The 27,186-nt window shown below is 37.5% G+C and overlaps 1 long non-coding RNA gene across 1 annotated transcript; it reads right to left on the reverse strand.

The window, feature by feature from the left end:
- Positions 1-201: 201 nt before the first annotated feature.
- On the reverse strand, positions 202-3,506 carry LOC124154755. The gene is made up of 3 exons (XR_006864008.1): positions 3,315-3,506; positions 2,199-2,290; positions 202-242 (listed from the first exon to the last, which is right to left on the reverse strand). It is a non-coding gene; the product is annotated as an uncharacterized LOC124154755 (long non-coding RNA).
- Positions 3,507-27,186: the final 23,680 nt, after the last annotated feature.

Consider the following 27,186-nt stretch of genomic DNA (forward strand, 5'->3'; position numbering starts at 1 on the left):
AGACTTCGGATCGTCGCCATTCTTCATCTCTTGAGTCTTCAAATGGGTCATATGTTCCTATCATGTCTTAAATTCTTCACTCTTCAGTTCTTCAATTCTCAATCTACACAATTTGTTTCCTTCTTCATAATTGCTGAGTTCCTGAGTCAATTCCATTGGTCAATGTAGAGGCATTCCACGTTTATTTAATCCCTAAATCTCCTTCTTCAAAGTCCATCATTGCAAGCTGCCTCTCTCTGTCCCTGTTGATAAAACAAATTATCCAATATACTCATCCATGAGATAGAAAGGTCACCTTGTACGGCACAAAGGTTATTATTCTTGATATGACCAAGTAGAAAAAAATAAGAAAGGATACGATTGAAAATAAAAAAGGATTCGACTTCCTAGATTAAGCTTTATAAATAGTGGAATAGTATATTAAAAATTAGAAAAAAAATATTCAGTGTCGTTGCTGAATATTAGATCCCAGCCAAAAGCTTATATTATCTAAAAATATTAATTTATCATCTTTGAAAACACAATTTAAACGAAGACAAGCTTAAAAAAGGATAACGAAAATTAATTGAAAATGAACTATAGTTTTTATGTAATGGGGCTTACAGGATATCTGTTAAGAAACGTAAAAAATAAATATCTCCAGGAATAAATGAAAATGCATGGTACCATTGGACGGGGAAATTCAGCGATGATATTAGATTCGCCAAGCCTTTAGGGTCCATGTGGTGAATTAGCAAATGATATTGACGTATGCAAGGATTAACTGACATTTTTAAAGCTTGAAAAAATAAATAATTTGCACTTGTCTAAGCACTTAACCACAAAAATTGGAGCGTACCTATTTGAAAAATTAATATTCACCGTTACACATCGGAAAATGTATAGAAATCAATACATTCTGACGATGAAAGTACAGAAAATTCAAATTAAATGAAAAAAGACGTATAAATAAAAGGAATGTGAGTTTACTGTTACTTTCAAATTTTACCTGTATTCTCGTGAATGGCGTAAGGGTCAATTTAATCAAATCGGATTTTGTGCACGAAAAATCGTTTCTTCCTTATGACACATGGCGTAAATCATCATTTTTGGTTCAAACCATAGGGTAAGTATATAATTACTCTATGTTCAAACTGATATGAAAAATATGGCTTTCTTGAAAATGAATATTAATTTCACTGTCCAGCCACATAGCAATTATTAATATTATTCGTTAAAAATCTCTGGAAATCCGTTATCAATGTAATGCATATTCATTTAGATTTTGTCAAAAATTGCATGGTGAGATAGGTATTATAAAATATTTTCCTCCCCAATATTTTATGAAATAATATTAATTTTTATACGTCATTTAGAGTTTCATGGTACATAGTTGTGTACCCTTCATGTGATTTAAAAATAATTTACATAGTCATACTAATTTTTAATGCATCAAATTATGTCCATTAAGTGCACCATTAAAGAATTTGACGCCAAATGAAGCCAGAATGAAATTTCTTTTCAACCACAACAAAAAATCTATTAATGGGCACTTTAAAATATCGATTCCGAAAAAAATAGACTTTTCGGCTCAGCTCTCCGTGGAAATCAATTGTCCAGATCAAATTACAATCAGGAATACATTTTTCTTTCGCAAAGGTAGAAATAATACTCTCATGACTGAACGAGAATTGAGAAAAATTTAGCCGTTTAATGAAAATTCGTACTACTCATCGTTCAATGCTCATTTTCAGCAGTAATTGACTCAGCTGACAGAGTTAATACCAAACTTATGTTGGGCTGAATTTCGGATATCCGCCCTAGGTGAATGAAAAATACTGGTGTTAACGGTAAGCGTAAGGGATACTACAGAAGAGTTGAAGAAATCGGAAGAATGATTCAAATTCTTTTACTATTATTGTAATTTCATTCTAATACTCCTTTCAATGCACTCTATAAAAACGGCAAAAAATGAGGAAGTTATTAGGTCTCCGAATAAAAAACACACCATTGCCTGAAGCTATTTACGTGTCGCTACCAAGGCCCAATCAAAGCAGATCAATTGCGATGTACCACAACGAACAAGTCAAAGAAAAATAATATTACTGAATTTAACGATAATAAAATTATCCTCTCTCTTTTTTTTAGAGTTATTCACATCGCACACTTTTAAAATAATCAACGGACACAGAAAAAATGTAATTGAATGGTTTTCTTACCTTTTGGCGTGATGTCACTGCATTATCACATTCCGGATTAGCGCCATTTTTTCCGACAGCGCACTGCCATAATCCTCTGCGATGACTTGCAGCTGATGAGAGAGAAACGGGAATTGAATTTACTTCCGTGGACTCACATTAACTCCATATAAATGTAATTATAATGAATGGGACGCGAGAATTGACTTTCTATTCAGCCATGCGCTAATTGTAATTGCCTATAAAGTGCATATATTACCTCTTCACGAAAATTTTAAAAGGCGATTCCTTTCGACAGAGAGGAACGAGAAGAAAAATCTAATTTTTAAAAGAATATTGAGGGATTTGTTCAGAGTGGTTAACCAAATTTTAGAATGTATGGTGATTTCTAACCTGAAGATAACTTACATTCATGTTTCAATGCTTTAAAGTAAAGTCTGTGCAAAATTAATTTTGAATTATTTCCATTGAATCTATAATTCAGCAACAGAATAAGTGTTATATACGCATAGAGAGGTATTCAAACGTATTCACAAAAAAGGTATATTCCGAAAAAAAAAACTTTTGGAAATGTTTTCGGAAAGATTCGAACTCAATCATAAGGAATTGAAATAAATCACCAATATGAATCAATCATCGGACAGATAAATGCAGCGATTGCGTATTAAAAAAGGCTTCAAAATAATAAAAAATAAAACTGATTAGACGCAGTGATCATAACGTTTCCGCGTGCTACGAGGCAAAAAGATCTTTAAACAAAAGGAATGCACTTATATGTATTATTAAGCTCAGAGAATATAAGATGTATTTAACAGACACAGAAAAGACAAAAAATGAAGTAGCTATTCTAAATAATATAATGTGCATCAATAATTTGAAAAATATAAACTCAATCGGATGCAGTAAATTTAATAATAAAAGCTTAACAAAACGTACTGAACAATCCATTCCATTTTAAATCCATTTTAAATTCATTATCAAACTGAGGTTCTAAACTTATTATGTTCATAGGAGACATTGTAACATCTACTCGTCCACAAAACATAATTACATAAACCTAACGATGCGATGAAATATAAAAACCAAAACAGCATCCAAGACATCAATGGCGAAATATATTTAAAAATTTATTCTTACCGATTTCCATGTAAGGAATATCCTGGCTGATTTTTCTTCAGTTCCTGCTTCAGTAAACTGATTATCTCATTCTTCAGATGTCTTCATATCTTCGGCCACTGGAATATCTTCAGCCTAAGGAGAAAGCGGGTTAGTGCATACAAGGAAAATAAATCACCCTTCCCCCGAGGAATCGCATACACCCCAATGCAATGCACGGGAAGTCATCGTGACACAAGGAGGAAATTACCACTTTTCCATCCAAGTGACACAGTTTCATCCCCGTACACTGCAATGGTTTACAGCGCATGCGAACCCTCGGTTCGACACAAAAAAAACTAAAATTAACGCCAGCTAAAAATCCTAGCCTTACTCGACGCAATGATTCATAGCCATAATGGCCCAAAAGCTAACCTAGTTTTGAAGCTGGGGTCCTCTTCATGTGAAGTTCTGATGACCTAGACCCTGGGGAGAGAGGGAGAGAATACATACAAGGAAAATAAATGACCCTTCCCCCGAGGAATCGCATACGCCCCAATGCAATGCACGGGAAGTCACCGTGACACAAGGAGGAAATTACCACTTTTCCATTCAAGCGATACAGTTTCATCCCCGTACACTGAAATGGTTTACAGCGCATGCGAACCCTCGGTTCGACACAAAAAAAACTAAAATTAACGCAAGCTAAAAATCCTAGCCTTACTCGACGCAATGATTCATAGCCATAATGGCCCAAAAGCTAACCTAGTTTTGAAGCTGGGGTCCTCTTCACGTGAAGTTCTGATGACCTAGACCCTGGGGAGAGAGGGAGAGAATACATACAAGGAAAATAAATGGCCCTTCCCCCGAGGAATCGCATACGCCCCAATGCAATGCACGGGAAGTCACCGTGACACAAGGAGGAAATTACCACTTTTCCATCCAAGCGACACAGTTCCATCCCCGTACACTGAAATGGTTTACAGCGCATGCCAAACCTCGGTTCGACACAAAAAAAAACTAAAATTAACGCCAGCTAAAAATCCTAGCCTTACTCGACGCAATGATTCATAGCCATAATGGCCCAAAATCTAACCTAGTTTTGAAGCTGGGGTCCTCTTCACGTGAAGTTCTGATGACCTAGACCCTGGGGAGAGAGGGAGAGAATACATACAAGGAAAATAAATGACCCTTCCCCCGAGGAATCGCATACGCCCCAATGCAATGCACGGGAAGTCACCGTGACACAAGGAGGAAATTACCACTTTTCCATACAAGTGACACGGTTTCATCCCCGTGTAATGCAATGGTTCACAGCGCATGCAATACCACGGTTCGACACAAAAAAAAACTAAAATTAACGCAAGCTAAAAATCCTAGCCTTATTCGACGCAAAGATCACGGCCCTAAAGGCCCAAAAGCTAATCTAATTCACTTGCTTTCTTCTTAATGTGGTCCTCTTCTCTTGTTGTCTTCTTTCTTCTCCTCCCAAGTTTGGAGGACACACGAATCGCACTCGTATCTTTTCGCCGTTCATTCGATCAAAACGCAATTTTCGCTCAAGCGCGCAACGCATCGTATAAAACGCAACGTTCACACGCATATCGGGTCGCTAGTTTTCTTCGAGGTCTCATTGCTGTCTTTTCTCTACTACATCTTCCTGTAACAGAGCTGGTTAGTGCACATGAACATGAAGTACAAGTATGCAAGTCACCCAAAAAATGCATCACAAAACAAAAAAATCATAATAACCCACTAAAAATTAATAAACATGGTACCATTTTGCATGCCAACTTAAATTTTGTATTTTTGGCTTTTTCCGTCTACACTTTTCTACCTTTTGGTATTTTTGGCGCCTTTTGTAAATGTGAATTTTTTCACCATGGTCTTGTGCGAATTTTCTGTTCGCGAGAATTCTCATCCTAAAGACTCATTTATTTTATGAGTCCATAACCATATAATAACGTCATCGGATCCGATTTTACCAATAGATTAATGCAACTCATACCCTATCACACCAGTTCGTCCCTCTCATTACAAATATCAAAGAGAGGCCATATTGAAACCTTCATACCTTGATATGTACCTCATCCTGTAATGGAGCTGGTTAGTGCACATTTATATAAAATACACATTCGATGTCACCCAAAAATACATTACAAAACAAAGAAACCATAATCACACGCAAAAACATGCTTAACTTTTATGTACCTTTATGCCTGCCTACTTAGATTTTGTATTTTAGGCCTATTTTTTGCCAATTTTGATACCTTTTGTATTTATGGCGCCTTTTTAATATTTCACTCTTTTCACCATGTGTGAACTTTCCGTCCACGAGAATTCTCATAATAAGACCCATTCACTATATGGGTCTATAACCATATAATAACCTCATCGGATCCGATTTTTTACCAAGAGCTGAATTCAACTCATACCTCATAATACCAAGTCGTCCCTCTTGAATTACACTCATCAAAAAGAGAGACTTCATTTTACCATCATACCGCGGTACATATAACAGTGCTAATTAGCTTTTCTTCCGATGAACTCTGTTGGGAAAGACACAGTATATTAACAGCATGAAAGAGAAATCACTGAATTGTATTAAAAACCTCAGCTATAAAAGGCCTTCTGCTCATCACTGAAAACCATCCACTTGATAGGAGATCCATCAGCCGCAAACACGACTTCCGTAGTCATAGAAACACCTTGTATCTTATTCCTTGTGTCAGTTTCCTTAATACTTAAGATAACCACACGAAATCTTTACTCCTGGTAAACGGCTGTCTTTGCCCACCCTGAAATAAATAAAAATGATATTGTAATTTTGAAGTTTATTTGTAAACTATCCGTAAATATCAATATTAATCAACACATTTAAGTTATATGCCAAATGTTTATTGCCATTTCATGCTAGTTAGTTACATATCAATTTGTTTTCAATATTTGATATGTGTTCTCGTAATTTTAATTAGGTAACAAAACAGATTGTTGTAATCCATCAAACGATGGAAAAAGTCAGCACCACGCGTTCAAAGTCCCCTTGGATAAATATTTCATCTGTTGGCTGGTTACCATTCAATTTTTAACAAAACTTGTAATGAATTGCGGTAGTAATAGATTAATTGCACAAATTTTAACAATTGTTGTGTAAGGTTTCTTAGGGAATATAGAGGTTAATACTATGATTTGTAAAAAATAATATTACCGTAAGTATTTAAAGAGGGTTTAAAATTCGGGTTTGCGAGTTGGTGCAAGATTTTACTTTAGATTCACAATGTAGAAGCTTCATAGATCGACGTGGTATAAGTAACTTGGCGGAAGTCGGCGGAAGTATCTACTTTATCTCTACGTTTGTGTAAAAAATTGGCTGAAAAAATGCTCCACCATTTTGTTATAAATCCATGGATATTGATGAAACAAAATCTTTGCAAACCCTCCAAACGGAAAATAAAGGAGTTTAAATTAAGATGGTATAACATTTTTGTCTATAATAATATTAATTAATGCATGAGAATAAATTAAGCTCTTTCAGAAAAAAATCGAGAGTGGTCGTTTTTCGGTAAATTTGTTCAACTTTTGCCTCAATTAAATTGTTTAAGTGAAGGAACAAGGAAGAAATAATCTTGAAGGTTATGCACAATATATTGGAGAATATATATGCGAAGTTTCTACTTCGTAGCTCAAAAAAATCGATTTTGAGGTTTTGGCCAGCTTTTTTTCGATTCTAGCTCACTGTGCTTCTGGGCCATTTACATTACATCACGTAGAATACACCCGTATGTCTCTCTTTAATCACCGTGAGCTAAGAAAGTTTTCATAAAGAAATTAACGAAAGCAAATTATAATAGTCGAATCGTAATTCATCTTCCCATTGCAAAAAATTATTAATTCTAATCATCATTCCATTTTCAATGCGTTGGTGATACGTAATAATTGAAAAATAAAAAGCATACTTTCTTGTATGCTATGTACTAGCAATGAATACAATTTTTTTCACTGCGGTTGTAGAAGGTTTCTCAGGTAAAATTAAGGCTATTTCTATGGTCTATAAAACCATAAAATTACTGTAATTATTTCATCAAATTCTATAAGGTTTGTTGCAGAAGATGTTTCCGGAGAAATTTATCATTTGTGGAGCCCAGAGTGGGGTCTCGAACTTAATATGAGCAAATGCATGCCGATGCATTTATCGCCGAGTTTGTCCAACTTTAACCATGTTTATGGGGTGGATGTTGTGCACAGAAGGGCAACAGTCGAAGGTAAGTACGTAGGAGTTAAGATAATCTCGATCTTCTCGTGGGGAACACATAGGAGGAATATTTGCGGCATAGCCCTGAAGTAATTAGCATCCGTCAAGCGTATTGTGCGGAGATTTTCGGATGAGAAAATAAAAGAAAGGTGCTATTTCGCACTCGTCCGACCACACCTAGACACCTATGCAGCGATATCAAATGTTATCCTGTGCAGATATACTTAATCCGCGAACTGCATAAACTATAAGGCTGCGCGGTTCGTCAAAAAAATTGCTACGGGCGTACAGACAGCGTTACTCAGCTGTTAAGCGAACTAGGCTGGGAGCCGCTGGAGACTCGGAGGCCGCGCGCTAGGCTCAGATTGCTTGAACAATAGGGTGGTTTCCTATTATTTTTTATTGCGTGAATCGAAAGATTATTACTCCTGGAGTACACATTTCACACTTTTAGATTTTTAAATGACGACATCTATTTTTCGCGATTAAATGAAAAGTGAAAATTTTCAAGCGCGCGAAAACGCGACGGCTAAGTGTGAATGCTGGCAAAACTCCGTGTGACGTCGTTCTGGTTCCCGCTTGCGTAATTGAGGTGACCTTGGGGCGACGGTTTAGCGCTGACACGACCCAGGATGCTAATAGGTAGCAGAGTACCCTGCTAGCTGGTAGCGCTTGGCTTAAATAAGATTATTAATACCTTATCAAACGAAGGAAACTTTCCGACCTTAGCCAGTTTTAATTGGTGATTATTAAGACATGTTTCCCTGAGCTCTGTACCTCATGCATGCATTGGTAATCTCAGACGACGTGAAACTCCTATCCACTCGTATAGAAACTAGGTCCCTGTGACGCAATCCTGTGGATTTTCCGCATCAATTCATAACTTTTGATGAAATATGGATTTATCACTACACTTCAAAGACAAAATAACAGGTAAAACAATTGAGTTTTGAAGATGAACGGGCTCCAAAGCAGGCGACGATGCAGAAATGGGCAAGTCAATTCATGGCGACGATATTTTGGAATTTGTGCTGAATTATCTTCATCGATGAATGGGATGAGGGAAAAACATTAACAGGAAAGTATTATGCATCGTTTTTGGAACAGTTTGTGGGATAAATCAAGAACAGCGCCCTCATTTGAAGCAGAAAAATGTCTTCCTTCAACGCAGAGTTGCACAACTGTTCAGAGTCAATAGCCAGAATTAGAGAATTTAAGTTTCAAGTATTACACAATTCACCGTATTCACCAGATCTGACCTCTGGTGATATTAATAGTTTTACAACTTGAAGAAATGACTTTGCTGACAAAAGTTTGCGTATAAACGGGAGATCATCCCTAAAAACCAATGACTATTTTGAAGAGATCTCTAAATAATTCTTTTTGAACGGCTTAAAATGTCTGGAAAAATGTTTACAAACTTTTTTGTGGGTGAAATTAAGAAGGCTTTAATGAAAAATGAGGCAATATAATTTGTTTTTATACCTTTTTCTAAAGATTTATTGAACGACCCTTGTAACTACCTAGAGAATGCTGACTTTTCGGAGAAAGAGAATGAGTTGTGGTTGTGATATTCCAGGATTCGCAAGAGTGAAAAGAGAAGAAGGGAAGCATTGGAAGAGATAAGGAAAGTGAGAAAGCGACGATACTGAAGTTGAATAGAACAACAATTTGACAGTCAAAGGATACCACCAACATTCTAGAGACCATAACGAATTCAACGAATAACAGCGGGCGGACATATTCCGTAACAACCTTCGTTCTTGAAGGAAGACCTCATTTGAAATTCCCACATCTCTAAGGGCTTGTTTACACGGAACAGTGACCCTAACGAGTTAATGTATGAATGAATGAACGCGAGAATGAACACGAAAATGCATCGTATGTATAACCACACAACTTGTGTGAATGCATTAACGGAAAATAGAGCCTCTTCTAGTTTGGATTATTCATTCGGGGAAGTTCTTTTTTAATCAGACGAAGTGAAACATATCCTTTGTTTACCGCGTTACTATGGTAGATGCGACCACGAGAAGAAAATATAGGAAATTGACTGAAAAACAGAGAGATTTAAAATAGCACGCTTTCCTCGTACTATTAATGATAGCAACGGTGTCTCGATCAATAAAATTAATTGCGTAAATCGCTAGGACGACTCATTTAATGCTTATCCATTTTTATACCCTTGAATGGATATGTTACGTGAATAAATAGCCGTTGATTTGGTTTTCCCTTTGCGTGACGGCGGACTTGCATTTTGTTTTGATGCGTAATATTTTTATGACCGTGTGGTGGGCATGTGGAGATGTCTTGTATGCTGGATATTTGCGATTGGTCCAATAATCAATAACAAAAACTAATTGGGCTTGGATCGCGTGGATATTCCGTCTCAACCTTGGTAAACGACAGACGGCTTCTCTTGAATGTCTTCATATCATTCCTCAGAAAGATTTACCGTCAGAAGGGAAATCTTTCGATTTTACCACGGAGCGATGATGGCGGTACGGATTTTGCAGAGATACTTTATTTTCCACAATAGTACACAGCGTATAAGGCCGCCAGGGTAGGTGATAATGAGGAAGTGCTATGATAAGTTGGAAATAAGAGAGGTCTTTCAAAAACGTTAAGGAGAATACGGGATAATGTTATTTGCCACACCATCTACATCTGAATCTACGTACTACCCCGCAAGCCAACTAAAAAACGTGTGGCAGGGGGTGTTAGTACACCAGCCATTTGCACATAAAAAGGAAACTTTCTAACGAAAGTACGACTGGCATTTATTAAAGCCCCTTATGGTTCGGAGGAAAAACGAATTCCCATTTCTATCCTTTCGGCAAAATATCTCTCCTAATTTATCGCTTCTATCGGATCTGGAAATATGGTGTGGCTCTAATAATTATTATGTTCTCCGTGTCGCTCTTAAATATATATCCATTCTCACTAGCTCAAGCAATGTAAGCCTAGCGCGCAGCCTCCGAGCCTCCAGCGGCTTACAGCCTAATTCGATTAAGATCTGGGTAACGGGTCCTGTACGTCCGTAGCGGTTTTTGACTAACCGCAAAGCCTCTCTTTGTATTTTATTCAGTTCGCGGATTAAGTCTTTCTGCAATAAATCCCATACGATATCGCTGCATATTCTAGGTGCGGTCGGACGAGAGCGAAATAGCACCTTTCTTTTACTTCCTTCTCCGAAAATCTTCCCACAATATGCTTGACGAATCCTGATTTCTTCAGAGCTCTGCATATGAATCCTGAGGGATGCTGGCCTGATGAAGAGAATCGTCGAAGGACAAGTGGATGGAAAGACATGAAAATGAAGGCCCCGAATAAGTTACTTAAGACAAGTAATTAAGAGAAAGTAAAAGAGAATAAATACGTAAATATGAAGTGAAATACTAGACTAGTAAACGCAGTTGAGAATTGAGTCATCCTAATGCTTGGGTCCCTAATGATTTTTCACAACGATACTCATTATATAAATGTTCATTGGTGATATTATTATTATTATGATCCCTGAGGTATTGAGAATATTTCTTCATCCTTCCGTATTCTATGAGAGAAATGTTTAAGAATAAATCAGAAACCACTCTGATAACATCTCGCTTCGGGGACTGTTCTATTTTATATCCAATTCTACGTTCAAATATCTGTCAAAAATCATTTCTCGTTACGACGACGTCTAAATTTTGGGATTCTATCCCTGAGGACTTAAAACAGAAAGGTTCCAATCATGCTTCCAAATATGAATTATTAATTAATTATAAATTATATTAACACATTGATCTAATCAAAGCAGTGCTACATTACACTCTACTTAACAAAACACAGCCTACAGATCTCATGCATGTGGCTAAATTATAATTATTGTCTCTTTTTTATGTCATAATAATTTATTTATCATACTGTCATATCGTCATTACTTCTACGGGCTCTTACGAGAGTTCTTCATTAAAAATAAGATATTTAAATAACAATGCCTACTTTGTTCAATGCGATGTGCACTCTAATGTCGCTAAACCCCTAATGTCTGTTTATTTATATCAAACGTAATATATCGCATAGCAACAAAGCAAAAGGACCGATATAATATACAAAAGCCTATAAAGCTACAAAATAACTAAACCAAAACAATTAAAAATGTAATTAGCATGCCACACTTGTGTCTGACTGTTCATGAATGTACCTAATGAGCTTTTTTAGCCTATCATTGTAAATAGAGTTTTGCTTCAAGGGTGAAGGCCGGAGCATAAATAAGATATTCTATAATATTATATTCTATGCTCAAAGGGACTCATTGCTATCATCTGTCTAAAGACTGCTTTTCGTCTTCGAAACCTTTCAGAGTCGATAGATCGAAGGAGTTGGTTTGGACTAGGAGTGAATTTGCACGAAAGAAAAGAGAAAGTGCGAAGCATCGAAAGATGTGAGCAGAGCGAGAAAGATGTGAAATGAAAGTGGAATGGAACGCCTATTTTACTAATAAATACATCGACAACACCTGTATTGCACCGACTATAACACGAATTAAGCTTGGAGCGGGTAGCACATTCCGTCTCAACCTTAGGTGGCATTGACTGCATTTGAACTTCCTTCATCTCGTTTTAATAGAAATAAATAGCGTCCGAAAGGAAACCAATTTTCCCACACAGCCGTGTTAGCGGTGGAACGAATTTTTGCGGGATACGTTTTTTCCTCAATAGCCTATAATAAGGCCGTCGCTGAGATCGAAGTATAGCAATCGCTAAAGGAGATGATATTCCAAAGAAGATATAATTTATATCCTCAACTAGAGGATTAACTGGTCTATATTAATGTGACTAATGTATGTAGGAACCCTATTACAAGGTTCTGCAGTAAAAAAAACGAGAAAAATAAAAAGGAAATAGTCTGCAAAACAGTAAGACAGTTCACAAACGGCACGTGAAGAGTTGTTTTGGAAGAAAATTGTAGAATATATATTATACTCGTATCAACAATTGGAAATCAATCGCTGTTCTCCACTCTTTCTGACTCCATTATATTTACTCGCAAAGATAAGGTAAGTGAATATTCCATTTCATTAAAATACATTTCACAGTATATGGACGTTTTTCAAAAACGCATTTAACGAATGTCAATTTTCATAAATTCCACGCATGAGCCTTAAAAATGTTGGGAAAGATTGAGTACTTCGTAAAAATTCAAAGGTAAAAAAGCGGTCAAAAAAGGGACTTAGTCTCAAACAGTGTGCGTATATAATCAAGTATTCTATTCCTTATATCGCCTCCAATTTATAAAGTGAACATGAAACTATTGATTATTGATTGTCATTGAAGTTAACCGATCGTTCGTCATACTACTGTGAATATTAAACTGTGCATACATTAGTCATATCGTGGTGATAATATATCGTCGTGAACATACTTTCGTACTATTATTGCGACCGGTCAGCTGTCGTAAGATTTCCATTGGCTGTAATCTTATTAATTACCTGTAGAAGTGCTTGGTAATGGATATTTCACACTTGTAAATCGTTATTTTCGTATCTTAAACTAGTTACACGGCGGAACTGTGGTGATTGGCAACAATTTTTCCTAGGGAAAAGATATTCGAGGCATATTTTCACAAAGCCTTCGCATAGTGATAGAAAAAAGGTTTGCTGTGTTCGTTTGCGATAGTTTATTTTAACGCAACAACGATCATGACCTAATATTTCGCCAAATAATTTTTTAAAAATGAAGCTATAAATTTACAGGTTTTTGATATTTTTCGGAGTCACGGGCTTTTCCGGAGATCCGGACGATCATCCTATTTTTCATTGAGCGGTCGCTCAACTGTTAACAAATCATCAGTACCTATCTAAAGGCTCCCGAGAAGAATCTTGTTGGTAAGTTATGCTTATACTTCTCCCCGAAAGTGAATAAGCAATTCTTATACGTAAAACATATTGCTTCGCGGTCATCATTTTCCTTTCCTAATCCGTGTCGTGCCGAATTTTCCACTAATATCCAATTATAAAAATTAGGATGGAATTGCAAGGAATGAGTTCATATTGCAACATAAAAGTGAATGTACTACGTAAAAGTGCTTCATGTTGTAACACCAATAATCACGTAATTGAAACTAGGCTTCCGTGTGAAAAATGGGAAAAACATCCGACGCTTCCGAATTGCAGAAAAATATTTCCACGCAGAAAAATAAAACTGTCATCGGAAATCATGGAAATAATGAAGAACTCCAGGATTTTGTAAAACGAAAGGTGGAAACAAATGATGAAAAAAATTTGCCCCTTCCAAGAATTGAATATACGACCACCGGGCAGGACTCGAATACGGTAAACACGGAGCCACCGCTCTTAGTTAGTGAAATGTCATTGCTAAGGGAATATAATAGACCTTTAAATGTTTAACTTTGTCTTTTGTTTAAACTATTAATTATATAACCGCATGATGGGGGATGATTCGAGAACAGCTCTCGAAGGACTACAGCACTACAAAGTTTTATCGAAATCTGAGACCCACTTTTTTGACAATACCCTTGTAATAGGGCTATTTACTTAAATATTGTTTCATAAAATGTATAGACAGTGCTAACCCGCTATTAGGAGTTGACCACTTATGCTTCTGTACCCAAGTTAGTAACTAGCGTCAATGACACAACAACGATGCAACTTATTAAGGGTTGTTACTTTTGAGAAAGAATAAATTTAGAGCCTTAGACTTGCTAGTTCTTACTCATTTCGACCCTTGATAATTAAAGAATAGGTTTCGCGAAGTAGCGGACGAATAAAGCCCGTGGAATATTTGCTACCATTAGTTGATAAATTCCCTCCGTTTTCCAATACCCCGTTAAAATTAACTCTGAGAATATTCCCATATAAATTTAGTAAATGCAAAAAAAATCATTGAGTTCTATATGCAGAGGACACGCCGCGGCTGAAATGGCATGATCAATTGAGAATAGGATATCTTTTAGAAATGTTCACATTAGAATCCCTCTGCGCTTCCACGTCCAACAGAAATGATAAATTAAGAGATATATTTAGCCGAACGGATAGATGTGGGAATTCGTTTTACGCCGATAACCGTAAAGGACAAATGAAATTATAAATAAATAAAAATGCTATATAACTCAAGTAAATGGCAAAAAAACATAGCGTTCCAGTTGTAGTGGCAATACCTAGGCTTAGATTGCTTGAATATTTGAGAATGGATGTCTTTAAGAACGAAACGGAGAACATAATATTAGAGCCACACTATATTTCCAAGTCCGATAGAAGCGATAAATTAAGAGAGATATTTTGCCGAACAGATAAGTGTGGGAATTCGTTTTTCCCCCGACAACAATAAATGATAAATCTATATATATAAAAGAAAGTCGAAAATCGTGTTAGTTAGAACACTTATAACTGGAGAACGGCTGCACCGATTTTAATGATATTAGGCTCTTTGGATTCGTCTCAGCCCCGGATAACATATAGGATATTAAAAAAAGCATAGTTTTGCAAGAAAAAATCATCTCTTTCTTAGCGATATGTTCTTAGGAGTTAGTAACGCAACAAAAATTGATAAGTCGGTCAAAACTACAAATTAAATTATATGTTTTGTTTTTACCAATTTAATAACTGAACTTCGTGACAATATATTATTTTAATTGCTAGATATACTCAAAATATTGAAATAGTATTTAAAAATTTAATTCTAGCTAATTGTAAGCCCAGCTCGAGTTGACTCTTCACTACCGTGTTTGTAAACAAATCTCCCAGCAATTGTTGACAAACGGTAATGTCCGTATACCTGTCGAGAAATCGAGATGTTTGATTTAACTTCCTCGAATATTTGCAAATTAGTTTCATCGGAAGGTGAGTTCATCAACTAAGTGTTCCAGAATATGATTGATCACCACAAAAATCAGAAATGATTGATTGAGCGAACAATTTTGACGGCCTAGAACGAAGATGTGGATGACCTAAACGAGGTAAATAAAGATCTAATAGTTGGTACTCTGCATGAATTCAAATCTTTTAAGTGTGTAACAAACGAAGACGAAATCACCAACTGTCTATCTGAATATTTTAAGTCCTTGGGCGATTTACAGCTATATGTAGGCTCTGTGTTCATTATATTTCGAAACCTAAACCAACCAAAACTATCCAACAGAACGCGTTTGGTGATTTTAAAAAATTGATAATGAATGTGATTCACGCGACTTTACTCAAAGGAAAATCCAAAGATGACGAAGTTCTCATTCCGAAGATTCCATGATCTCAACTTATATGCCCTTTTGAGCTTAAACGTATTCAGTTTCCAATTCGTGTTGCATTCGTGATAACGATAATAAATCGCATGGTCAGTCTTTCAGTTTTTGTGATGTTTGTGCTCATATGCTAATGAAAACCCATGCTTTTCTCATGGTCAATTAAACGTGATATGTTTACGAGTCGGTAAACCATCTGCTGTATTTCTTCCTTCGCTTAAAGGGTGCAGCTAGGCGCTGCTAATACTACGGGTGTGTTGGATATAGAAAACTCGCGAAGGTAAGCGAGAGGTGTGGGGGCCCTCCCCCAGACATTTTTTAAGATAAATGGTTCAAAATAGTGGGTTTTGCGACTATGTGAATAGTAAAATATTTTTTGTTTGTCACTCAGCCGTTCCCCTAATATTAGTAACAAAAGTTTTTATCAAAAAATTCTCTGAGCTCTCGGGGGGGATTTAGCCACCAAAAACCTTTTGCTATATTTATTTAACTTCATCCGCTTTATCTTGCGCCTGATAGCGAAACACAAACTGTTGTTTATCAGAAGGTGCTTGATGCAAGACAATAAACCCGAATGTGTAGGGCACACCGTGGTGCGTTCACGCATGCAACACGCTTACGCAGTGCATTTTTTCAAAACAGAGATACTATAACTGGCGCGAGTAAAGTCATTTGATACGAACGCTGCTTCATAGGGGCTTTTCTTACACGATTTTGAGCATCAGTCAAGCGTCGGTCGAGCGTTGTGTTAAACTGCCCCGTGAAAGGGCCAAGTTTACGCAACAGACTTGGACCTAAAAACATTTTTTTACGGTTAATAATACAAATAGCCAAAAACTGAATGCGTATAATTTTTATTTAATTAATTGTTTTATAAAACCACAATGCCCAAAATTTCTTAAGCTAAAACGTAAGAAAATACATTGAAAAAAATCCGCGTAAACGTGCTCCGATCCACCCTATGTTGATTCAATAAAGAAAATGTCTTTCTGACAAGCAATTTTGATACTCATTTACGTAGTTTTATTGAATTTGTATCCTTATTTTATTATAATAAATTAAATATGATTAAAAACGATACAGCCGCTCTTGATTCATAAATGGTGTAACTAAACTGTAAGTTCATTGATTCTTAGGCGGTACGAAGTTCGCCGGGTCAGCTAGTAAACAATAAATGCAAGGCGTAAATTCGTCGGAGCGATTCCTTGTTACATGTTACCTGCTGCTGTCATAACAGCCCATGCCACAAACCTAGAGAGGCGGCATGCGGGGTAGAATGTAGATGTAGATATTGCTGCTATCTAAGCGTGGTGAGATGAATGGCTGTTAGAATTAAATTTGAAAAAATACGTAGGATTGAATTTCTGGAAAAAGAATAACTCCCCACAACATAGCTATATCATTCGGGGTACCCAATTAAAGACAATTGAATCCGTGAAATATCTAGGAGTTAGATTCAATTATAATCTATCGTGGAATAAACATATTCAGGAAATAACAGGTCAAGCTAATCGTTAATTGGGTTTTGTTATTATGATATTAGGAAAGTGCGACGACAAAGTGCGAGGAATTAGCTACTTCTCCCTTGTTAGAACCCATTTAGAATACGCTGCCAGTGTTTGGGACCCTCATGAAAAAGGCTTAATAACAGAGTTAGATCGCGTGCAAGGAAGAGCTGCCAGGTATGTGAAAGGTCGTTACGATATTCTTGTTAGTGTAACCGACCTCTTAGATTAACTCGGATGGGAATCACTGTCGGACCGTAGATTGAAAAGTAGACTAAACCAATTACGTAAGTGTGAGGGCAATGTTTATTCCGATGAAGGTAGCCATATCTTACGGACGCCAACACACCACGGAAGTTCAGATAATATAAATAAAATAAGAGAGACAGACCGGACAAAAGACAATAGGGTGGTTTCCTATTATTTTTTATTGCCTAAATCGAAAGATTATTATCAGATATTCCTCGTCGAAGGCGGTAAATCTGATTCTTGCAGCACTTGGTGCGACTTAGACTGACACTTAAGTGTGACTTCGCAAGATGCAGATAGACTGACGACACGCTGAAAACGAAATATTGTACGCATGATCTTCGGCTTGGCCTGTTGGTGTAGGTTGATTTGGATTCTCAACTTTTTCCGAAATACATAAGATTATGTTCAAGTTATGCAAAAAAATCAATTCAAACTTGAATGTTAAGAACAAAACTTTGTTTGAAGCGCCTCTATCGACAAACCTGAAACCTGAAATATCGTATCGAGGGATTTGATCGTTCAGCGCAATGTGGAATAATATGTTCGTATATCCAATATAATCAGAAAACAACTCACTTGGGCAACTGACGAATTTAAAGAGTAGAGGAAGAAATGTCTGGAGCTTTCCTGGCGAATTTTCTGGATTAAGTTCTTTCGGGCTTTCATTCGGGTGAGGTAATTCACCTGGTCCAGCGATTAGAGGACCATTACATTCTCCTTCCTCACGGAATGATCCGTGAATACCCCAATTCATCATCAAAAGGGTGGTCTCCTATTATTATTAGTCGAATTGCCTAAATCGAAAGATTATTACTACTGGAGTACGTATTTCACGCTTCTAGATTTTTAAATGACGATATCTATTTTTCGCAATTACATGAAAAATGAAAATTTTCATGCGCGCGAAAACATGACGGCTATGTATGAATGCTTTGAAAAGTTCGTGTGACGTATTTCTGAGTCCCGCTGCCGCTGTTAGAGGCCACCTTGTTGCGAGGCTATGCGCGCCGCTGCGATTCAGGTTGCAGAGTACCCTGCTAGCTGGTAGCGCTTGGCTTAAATAAGGAATAATAATGCCCAATCAAACGAAGGAGACTCTGACCATATGCAATTATAATAAGTGATAATAATTATAATAATAGGTGATTATTGAGAGAAGTTTCCCAGAGCTCTGTGCCTCATGCATCCATTGGTAATCTCAGACGATGTAAAACTCCTATCTACTCATGTAGAAACTAGGCCCCTGTGACGTCACGTGGAGTGGCATCGCATGGGCACCAATCTGGCCTTTTTCAAATGAGGATAAAAATTGACCATTGCCATTCGGCTAAACTGGGATTTTTAAAACCAAATAATTTGTATATTATGAATACACTAATGGTGGGTAACGAATCACAATCGACGCCTTTATTTCGTTTTCTTTGATGAAGGAAACTACCCCATTGTCAAACCAAGGAATGCAGCACTCATCCTAGCCTTGATCAGAAACGCTCACATACAGAACCCCCCCCCCCCCAGACGCTATTAAAATAGACATGATTTTTAATGCAGTTATCATTTTGTCCGTGTTTTATTTTGTGCATTACGTATTCTCAGTACACAATGTTAATAACTTTCATATTAAAATTAAGAGAATATTTCCTTTCCCCTCGGCAATGCATTTGACAAAAAAGGTGGACAACAAAGGCATATTATGAATACACTAATGGTGGGTAAGGAATCGCAATCAATGCCTTTCGTTTTCTTTGATGAAGGAAACTTCGCTATTGTGAAACCAAGGAATGCAGCACTCATCCTAGCCGTAATTAGAAAAGCTCATATACAGAACCCCCTCCCCCAGACGCTTATAAAATAGACAAGAATTTTAATGCGGTTATCATTTTGTTTTTTTTGCACATTACATAGCCTCAGTACACAATGTTAATAACTTTAATATTAAAATTAAGAGAATATTTCGTTTTCCCTCGGCAATGCATTCGACAAAAAAGGACGGACGGCGAAGAGACACGCAATTTCTTCAAATTAAAAAAAATACTATTTAGAAAATCACGTTAAGGTATGTTTTGAAGAAAATATCGTTCAAAATTTCTTGTTACTTTGGTGGGCCTGAAAAAGGCACAAAGGATACGAGAATCAAGCAAAGGGAAAGTAGTACTATTATATCAGCATTAGTGTGGATTCTAGGAAGAAATTCTTGAATATTTTTGCGTGGACAAATGGATGTGATAATGTACGCTAAGGGAAAGCGAAATGACGAAATTCAAAGTGACAGAAATGTGGTTATGGAAGAGGGTCACAAGAACAAGGTGGGCCGGTAGATAAGTAATTGAGAAAATTCCACACGATGTCCAATATGGAAGAAAACGAATATAAAAAGATGAAAATGAGAAAGTATTTGATTTTACGCAATCACCGTCTGAAATAGTGGAGGACACAAATATTGACAGAACCGTCTTCATGAAAATATCAACAGAACAGAGGTATCCATGGGCCACTAAACAAACAAAAATATCTAAACAAATTAGTAAAGATCACTTGTATATGATAAATATGGGAGTATATACACATGTCCCCAAAGAAAGCAATAATCATCTATCACTTAATACGAAAACAAATCTTAATGTAGAATATTACAGAAGAATAAGTTCGTAGAAAAAGACAAATGACAAGGTGGTCCGACAGATAAGTAATTGAGCGAACACCACATGATGTCCAATATGGAAAAGAATCAATGGGAAAAGTTCAAAGTGGGAGAGAATTTGAGTTTACGCAATCACCGTCTGAACAAGTGGACACAAATATTGACAGAACCGTTTTCATTACGATAGTTACCAAACACATGCGTCTATGGAACACAAAACAAAATAATATCAAAACAAAGAAATAAAGAGCACTCATGTAAATAAATATAGGAGTATGTTCACAAATCCCAAAAGAAAGCAAAATTCATCTGTCACTTAATACGAAAACAAATCTACGAAATTGCTTTTTTTAATAACTTCAATCTAGTTTTGAAGATTCAATAAAGAGTCATAACAGCCTTCAAAATCCAACTGTGAAACATTACGCACAGTCGCTTTCAAAAGTCGGTCCCCACGGACAGTGCGAGCAACCTTGTCCTCCGCTGAGCTACAACTTCAGGTACTGCCTACGTCATCTGTGCCTTGAAAGGGCCAGTTTGACTTAGTCTCCTCACCGTCCGCGAAAGTCATACCGAGGCATTCGTCAGTATTACTAAATTCTTCGCAACTTCCCCAGCTCCCGGTGCCAGAGCACAAGGCGACGCATACGTTCTCAGTCAGGCGATTCTCACCCTGATAATATTCTTATATAGATGATCTGAGTGATCTAGCTTCTATTAAAAAATACCGAGACGTATTAACGCCACAACGCAAATACAAGGAAGAAACGAAAATCGGAATTGACACCTGAATGAGTATTCTAAAATGACCGTCTAGATTATACCTTTAACATCCCATTGCCAAACACCATCAAAGCATATTGCTCTATATTTTAGACACTCTGTTAGGCGTATTCATTATTTCTGAGAATTATCTTGGGATATGTACCATCCTGCAGTTTTCTAAGTGTCTCATTACACGATAAATCAAAAATACTACTGTGCGATAAATTATGGTGTTAACTTCGGTATTATATTTGTATCTGTTACTAATAATATTTCCCTAAGAATATAATGGGATGTAGCGCCTTACTGTGGGGAAGCTTAGACGACGACGAAAGATGGACAAGAAAAGAATGAAGGCTTCCGAGATGCGAGTATAAAAAAGAACGGAAACGGTGAGATGGACGGAGAGTAAATGAAACGAAGAAGTGATATCCATAGAGGAGGGATTTGAGGTACGGGGTAAGGATGAAAGTACGGATAAGGTTAGATTGAAAGGGAGCCATGCGAATGTGCGTTACTGTTAATTAAAGTGGAAATTTCAATTTGGGAGGGGCGCAAGCGATGTGATTCGTAAAATCTTCATTGTAATCCAACATTCCAAGGATACGTTAAATAATACTCAAATACACTTCCTTTTCCATTTCAGGAGGGCAAGTCAACTCCGCTTTTTCCATGACCATCATTAATGGTTGACTGGCAGTCATAATGACGCGCTAAATTTGCTTGCATTTTTTTTCTTAAAAAAAAAAAAAAACACTGAACGATACTAATGTACGAGTATTCCCCAAAACGAAAAGGACAACGCACCTATGATTGGACACAGTGTCGTCTAAAATATTTACTCATATACACACAGATATCTCTGTGCTCCTTTCATTGTAAAATATATATTTATCTGAACAACAATTCAAGCCAATCCGAATGCTCATCAGGAAAATACAATGCAAAAGTAGTCTCCTCTCATGGAAAAATTGCCTATCGTAATAAACAAACTTGGAGAGTAACTGCTATTTCACTTGCAAACATTGAAAAATGATTAAAAAAATCCTTCGACGCCGGTAATGGCGAACTCGAGCCTGGATGGTAACCGTGACGCAAACGACAATATCAACATTGGTGTACATATTTACGTATTTTTCACATGACGATGAGGAGAAACATAAGTATTGAAGTACATGCTCGAAACGCTCCGGAAATTTTATTTGCACTATATATGTACTGTGTAAGTTTACGACTCAAGACTCCCTTTCTCGCGGGACGGGTTAGTCGCCGGAAAAATCCTTATTTCCTCTCCGCTTTCTTCGATGGTGGAATTGTTTTGCTGTGTCTGGGGCCTTCCTACCTCTGAAAGCGTGCTCTGGGCGAGGGTTAGAGTAGTCAAGTTGCACCGTTTGCACGATCCGATCCAGTCTAATAGATCCCCAGCGGACAAGGGACGCGTAAGCAATACGCTAAGGTCGTCTCCGGAGAATAACAGAGACAGATGCGCCAAGCATGTGGACCGACTTTTGAAAGTGACTGTACATCGACAGCACCTCCATTGCACCGACTATACCACGAATTAAGCTAGGAGCGGGTAGCATATTCCGTCTCAACCTTAGGTGGCATTGACTGCATTTGAACTTCCATCATATCGTTTTAATAAAAAGAAATAGCGTCAGAAAGGAAACCAATTTTCCCGCTATAGCTATAGCGGTGAAACGAATTTTGTTGAAATAAGTTTTTTTCCGCAATAGTCCATAGCATAAGTCCGTCGCTGAGGTCAAAGTATAGTTGTCGTTCACGGAGATAACAGTCGAAAGAACATATAACTTATATCTTCCACTGGAGAATTAAAAGGTCTTTATTAAGGTGACTGATGCATGAAGAAAGCCGATTTGAAGGTTCTACAGTAAATAAACGAAAAGAATTTAAATGAAATAGTCCGCAAAACTGTAAGGCAGTAAATAAACGGCGTGTAAAGGGCTGTTTGGGAATAGTATAATAATAAAATTGTATAATATTACGTATATTCGAATAAACAATTGAAAATCAATCTCAATTCTCCACTGTTATCGACTTGAGTAGCGAATACAGAAGAAATTCAACGAGAGCAAAAGATATCTTGAGCTACCTTTACTGTTAACGTAATTAGCAATAATCAAGGCCCATGAATTTATTTATTTTAACTGAGTGTACACACATACAAGACGAAGCCATCTTGTGATATAAACTAATTGAAATTGTGGTTCTGAAATGTTACGCAAAGCGGGCGGCCCCGTGACGGGGGAGTTTGCCTTCCCCCCCCCCACCCCCCCACCCCCGTGCACCCCTGCATATGTATATCCGCCACTGATCGACCCCATCATATATACTTGCAAAGATAAGGTAAGTGAATAAAAAAAGATTTCACAGTATCTCAACGTTGTTCAAAGACGCATTGAACGAATTCCAATTTTTAGAACTTCCTCGCATGAGCCTTCAATAATTTGGGAAAGATTGAGTACTTCGTAAAAATTCAAAGGTAAAAAAAGCAAAACTCTGACGCGTTGTTACGTTAAAAAATTAAAACATCGGCTTCAATTAATGATAAATGGCTCAAGGTTTTCGGAGTTTTGCTAAAATCATAGGAGCCTTCAATTGTGGTTTGGTCCATCATTTATCAATGAGGAGCTAATATCGCTTTCAAGACCATCGTAAGGTAACTATAAGCAACAGCACAGGAATTATTCATTGTTATTTTATACTAACCTTTTCCTCCACAATATAACATTGTTTCATAGAATGATGAACTAACAGCTCTTGCACGCTATAAGGAATTTACCACTTATGCTTCCGCACCCAAGTTTATAACTACGCTTAACGACACAAAGACGATGAAATTCATTAAGGTCCGTTACTTTTGGCTAGAGAAGGAAGACATAAATTTAGAGCCTTAGATTTCTTTGTTCCTACTCATTTCTACGCATTGTAATTAACCCTTTCGCTGGTGTTCGATCTCCGAAAACCCTCTCCTCACATGCGGTGAAAAGGTTAAAATGCGTTTCGTGGGCCCATGGAGCAGGTACTTTTAGGATAGGCATGGCACACCCTCCGAAAGGTTGCTAATCAGGGACCCGGAATCCTCGACCAGCTCACCCACGCAGGACCGCCTCAGCGACCCTACCAGCGGGGGGCCTACCTCCCGAAAAGTGACCGCTCTGACTCTAATTCGAAAATCAATCAATAAATCCGATCATTAAAAAATGATTGTTTTCTTCGCATTCCTGCCAATCAAGCAATCAAGTACGTCTCTGAACCGTGTTTTATGCGATGAAATATAACGATTCATTTTAACATTGCTAAAATGGCCATTTTTCCGGTTTTCCGCAGCCACGTTTTTAGCAAATTCACAAAAAAAATTTTCGTCGTTGCAAACAGCACTTGATAATGTTGTTTGTACGCGCTGTGTAATAATAAAACTAAGTGGAAATATTGCAATGTCTTATTTTAGTAATTTAATCTTCATTCATTGTTTACTTTTTCTTTTTAAGCCGCAAAAGGGTAGACATGTCTTCATGAGCTCGGCGATTTTCCGTTTGCACTTGATTGTTTGTTGGTGATGTATTTCGCCAATAGGAATGTAGCTATATGAGCGTAGGACCAATCAGCTGACCTTTAGTACGACGACCAGCGTGACCCTAAAAGGGGTTTGACGCGCGGCTGTATTGCTGTCGCGGAAAATTACTGTATTATTCCTATTAAAATGCTGAGCGGACGTAATAATGGAACGAAATTTGTCCCCGATATTCTGTAAAACTGTGCGTTAACGCTGAAATTGACATTTCTCTAAAATTAGGGAAATTGAATACTATTTCATTTATGCTCTGTGAGTGACCTCTGAATGTTAAACCATAAGGCAAAATTTTTTTAGGATATCCATTCTGCACCAAATAGCATATTTTTAGAGGTAGAAACAAAAAATCCGAGAGATGATAAAAATAAATAACACCCTATCCAGCCCCTAATTCGCCAAATATTGCTCTGAGTGACTTTCCCATTTCCAAAAATAAAAAGAATCTAAAAGGTTTGTCGTTTTACAAGCATGAAATGGCATGAAAACAATCCACAAGAGGAGCTAAAGGCTAATCCGAAAGAACAAGTTTACCAAGGGTCGAAAGAAAATTTCTCACAAGTGTATTATATTTAATGAGAAATATTTTGAAGGCGACAGCATTAATGTAGACGAATAAAGACACAATCTAATCTTTCCCGTTATCTTCCGAATACACTCGTATGTTCACGAATGGGCGTGTGACTCAAAGCAGTAGCGATAATCGTTGGCGCAAACTGCAGCTGACGCAGAAATCATAACACCGAAAAGACAAGGTATTGGACCGGAATTATTTACAAAGGCGGCAAAAGAAGATGTTAGCTAACGTGAAAACAAAAAGAGATGAGACAAAGAGCACGACGTAAAATTTGTTTCGTGGCTTTTCGTGTTCCTTTCCCGACCGCTGGAAACTACTAAAGAATCAGGGGGGAGGTATTTTGCATTTTTAAAGATATTATCAAAGAAATTTCGAAAAATCGACGACATTTTTTTCAAATCCACGCATTTCTATACTACCCAGCTCCTTCCAATGAATGTTGACATACGTTCCCTTGCATGGTGCTGCCATCATACGGCATTCGATGAAGTAATAAGTTCGCTGAAATCATGTAGCGGAACCCAATGAAGTAATTGATGGCAGAGCAAGATGTAAACAGTATGTCGTTAGGGTTTAAGCCTTAATCATCAACAATCAACATCTCCTCCCGATATTGACTGACATAGACTTTGCACCGATCAGCAGTATCTTTAGTGTAAGTGTTCAATGCTGTGTCTAAAGCAAAGAAATACACAGGATCAAAGCTAGGGGGGGTTGCAAGCCATGGTCTGGGGGGGAGGGGCAAACCAAGTTGTGACATTAGTTCATGAGATTATTTCCTTGAAAAAATAGTTATATTTTAGTTACATATCTTATACTAATGCATATCATTTTTTCGTGGGTTTGAAGAAAATATGTGGAATGCTTTCGTTTCAATTCAGTACTGATTTTGCTTAAAGGCTTTCGCGATTTTTGCTTCTAGGGGCAGCTGCCCCCTCTGCCCCTTGCTGGGTACGCCCATGGTCTTAAGAAATTTGATTCGAAAATTTGGCCGAAAAAAAAACAAGATAAAAGTGGCCTGTTACCGCTAGCTTACCTACAATGGCCAACGGCTTTGCGTGACCACCAAGAACTTAAATAGTTTAATACTTAGACAACTGAATAAATACAATAACTTTCGTTAAATAAGTGCACACGCCCGCCTGGTTTTCAGTAAAGGACCACCAGTGTATCCACGATAGTGCTATGAATTCGAAGAGAGACTACAACTGGTTAAACTAAAAGATTTTCGGATGAGAAAGTAAAAGAAAGGTGCCATTTTGCACTCGTCCGTCCGCACCTAGAATATGCAGCGATATCACATGCGATCCGGTTCAGAAAGACTTAATCCGCGAACTGAATAGAATACAAAGGAAGGCTGCGCGGTTCGTCAAAAGCTGCAACAAGCGTACAGACAGCGTTATTCAGATGTTAAGCGAATTAGGCTGGGAGCCGCTGGAGGCTCGGAGGCTGCGCGCTAGATAGCTTGAACATTGAGAATGGATACATCTTTAAGAGCGATACAGAGAACTTCATGCTAGAGCCATACTATATTTCCAGGTCCGACGGAAGCGAAAAATTAAGAGAGACATTTTGGCGAACCATATGAGAATTCGTTTTTCCCTTATCAATAGAAAGGCTTTAAATAAATGCTTGGCGTAATTTCGTTGGAGCATATCCTTTATTACGTGTAAAAGGCTAGATTCCTAACACCCCCTGCCACACCCTTATTGATGCATTATGTTAAATATAAGCTTTTGTCCAATGTCGCCGCGTCCATTTTTGGGCGAGGTTTCCTTTGAGAAAGCGACCATTATTATTATAGTATTGTACCGATTAAGGTAGGTTTCCATGGAGTACGCAAGAAGGGATATGGGAGCCTCCCTTTCCTTCCAGCACTGCCTTCTTTAACTCACAGTAAGGCCTACTCTCTTTCAATCTATCTAGAAACCCTATTCTTTTCCTTCCCCTCCCTCGTTTCCCTAACATTCTACCCTCTAACACCATTTTCAACATCCCCTCACCGCTAAGCACTAACTCCATCCATACCTTCTGTCTCCTCCGTATCTCATCTAAAAGCTGTCTCTCCTCGCCAACCATATCCAGCACTTCG

This window comes from Ischnura elegans, chromosome 2, assembly GCF_921293095.1.
Source record: "Ischnura elegans chromosome 2, ioIscEleg1.1, whole genome shotgun sequence".
Classification (NCBI taxonomy): domain Eukaryota; kingdom Metazoa; phylum Arthropoda; class Insecta; order Odonata; family Coenagrionidae; genus Ischnura; species Ischnura elegans.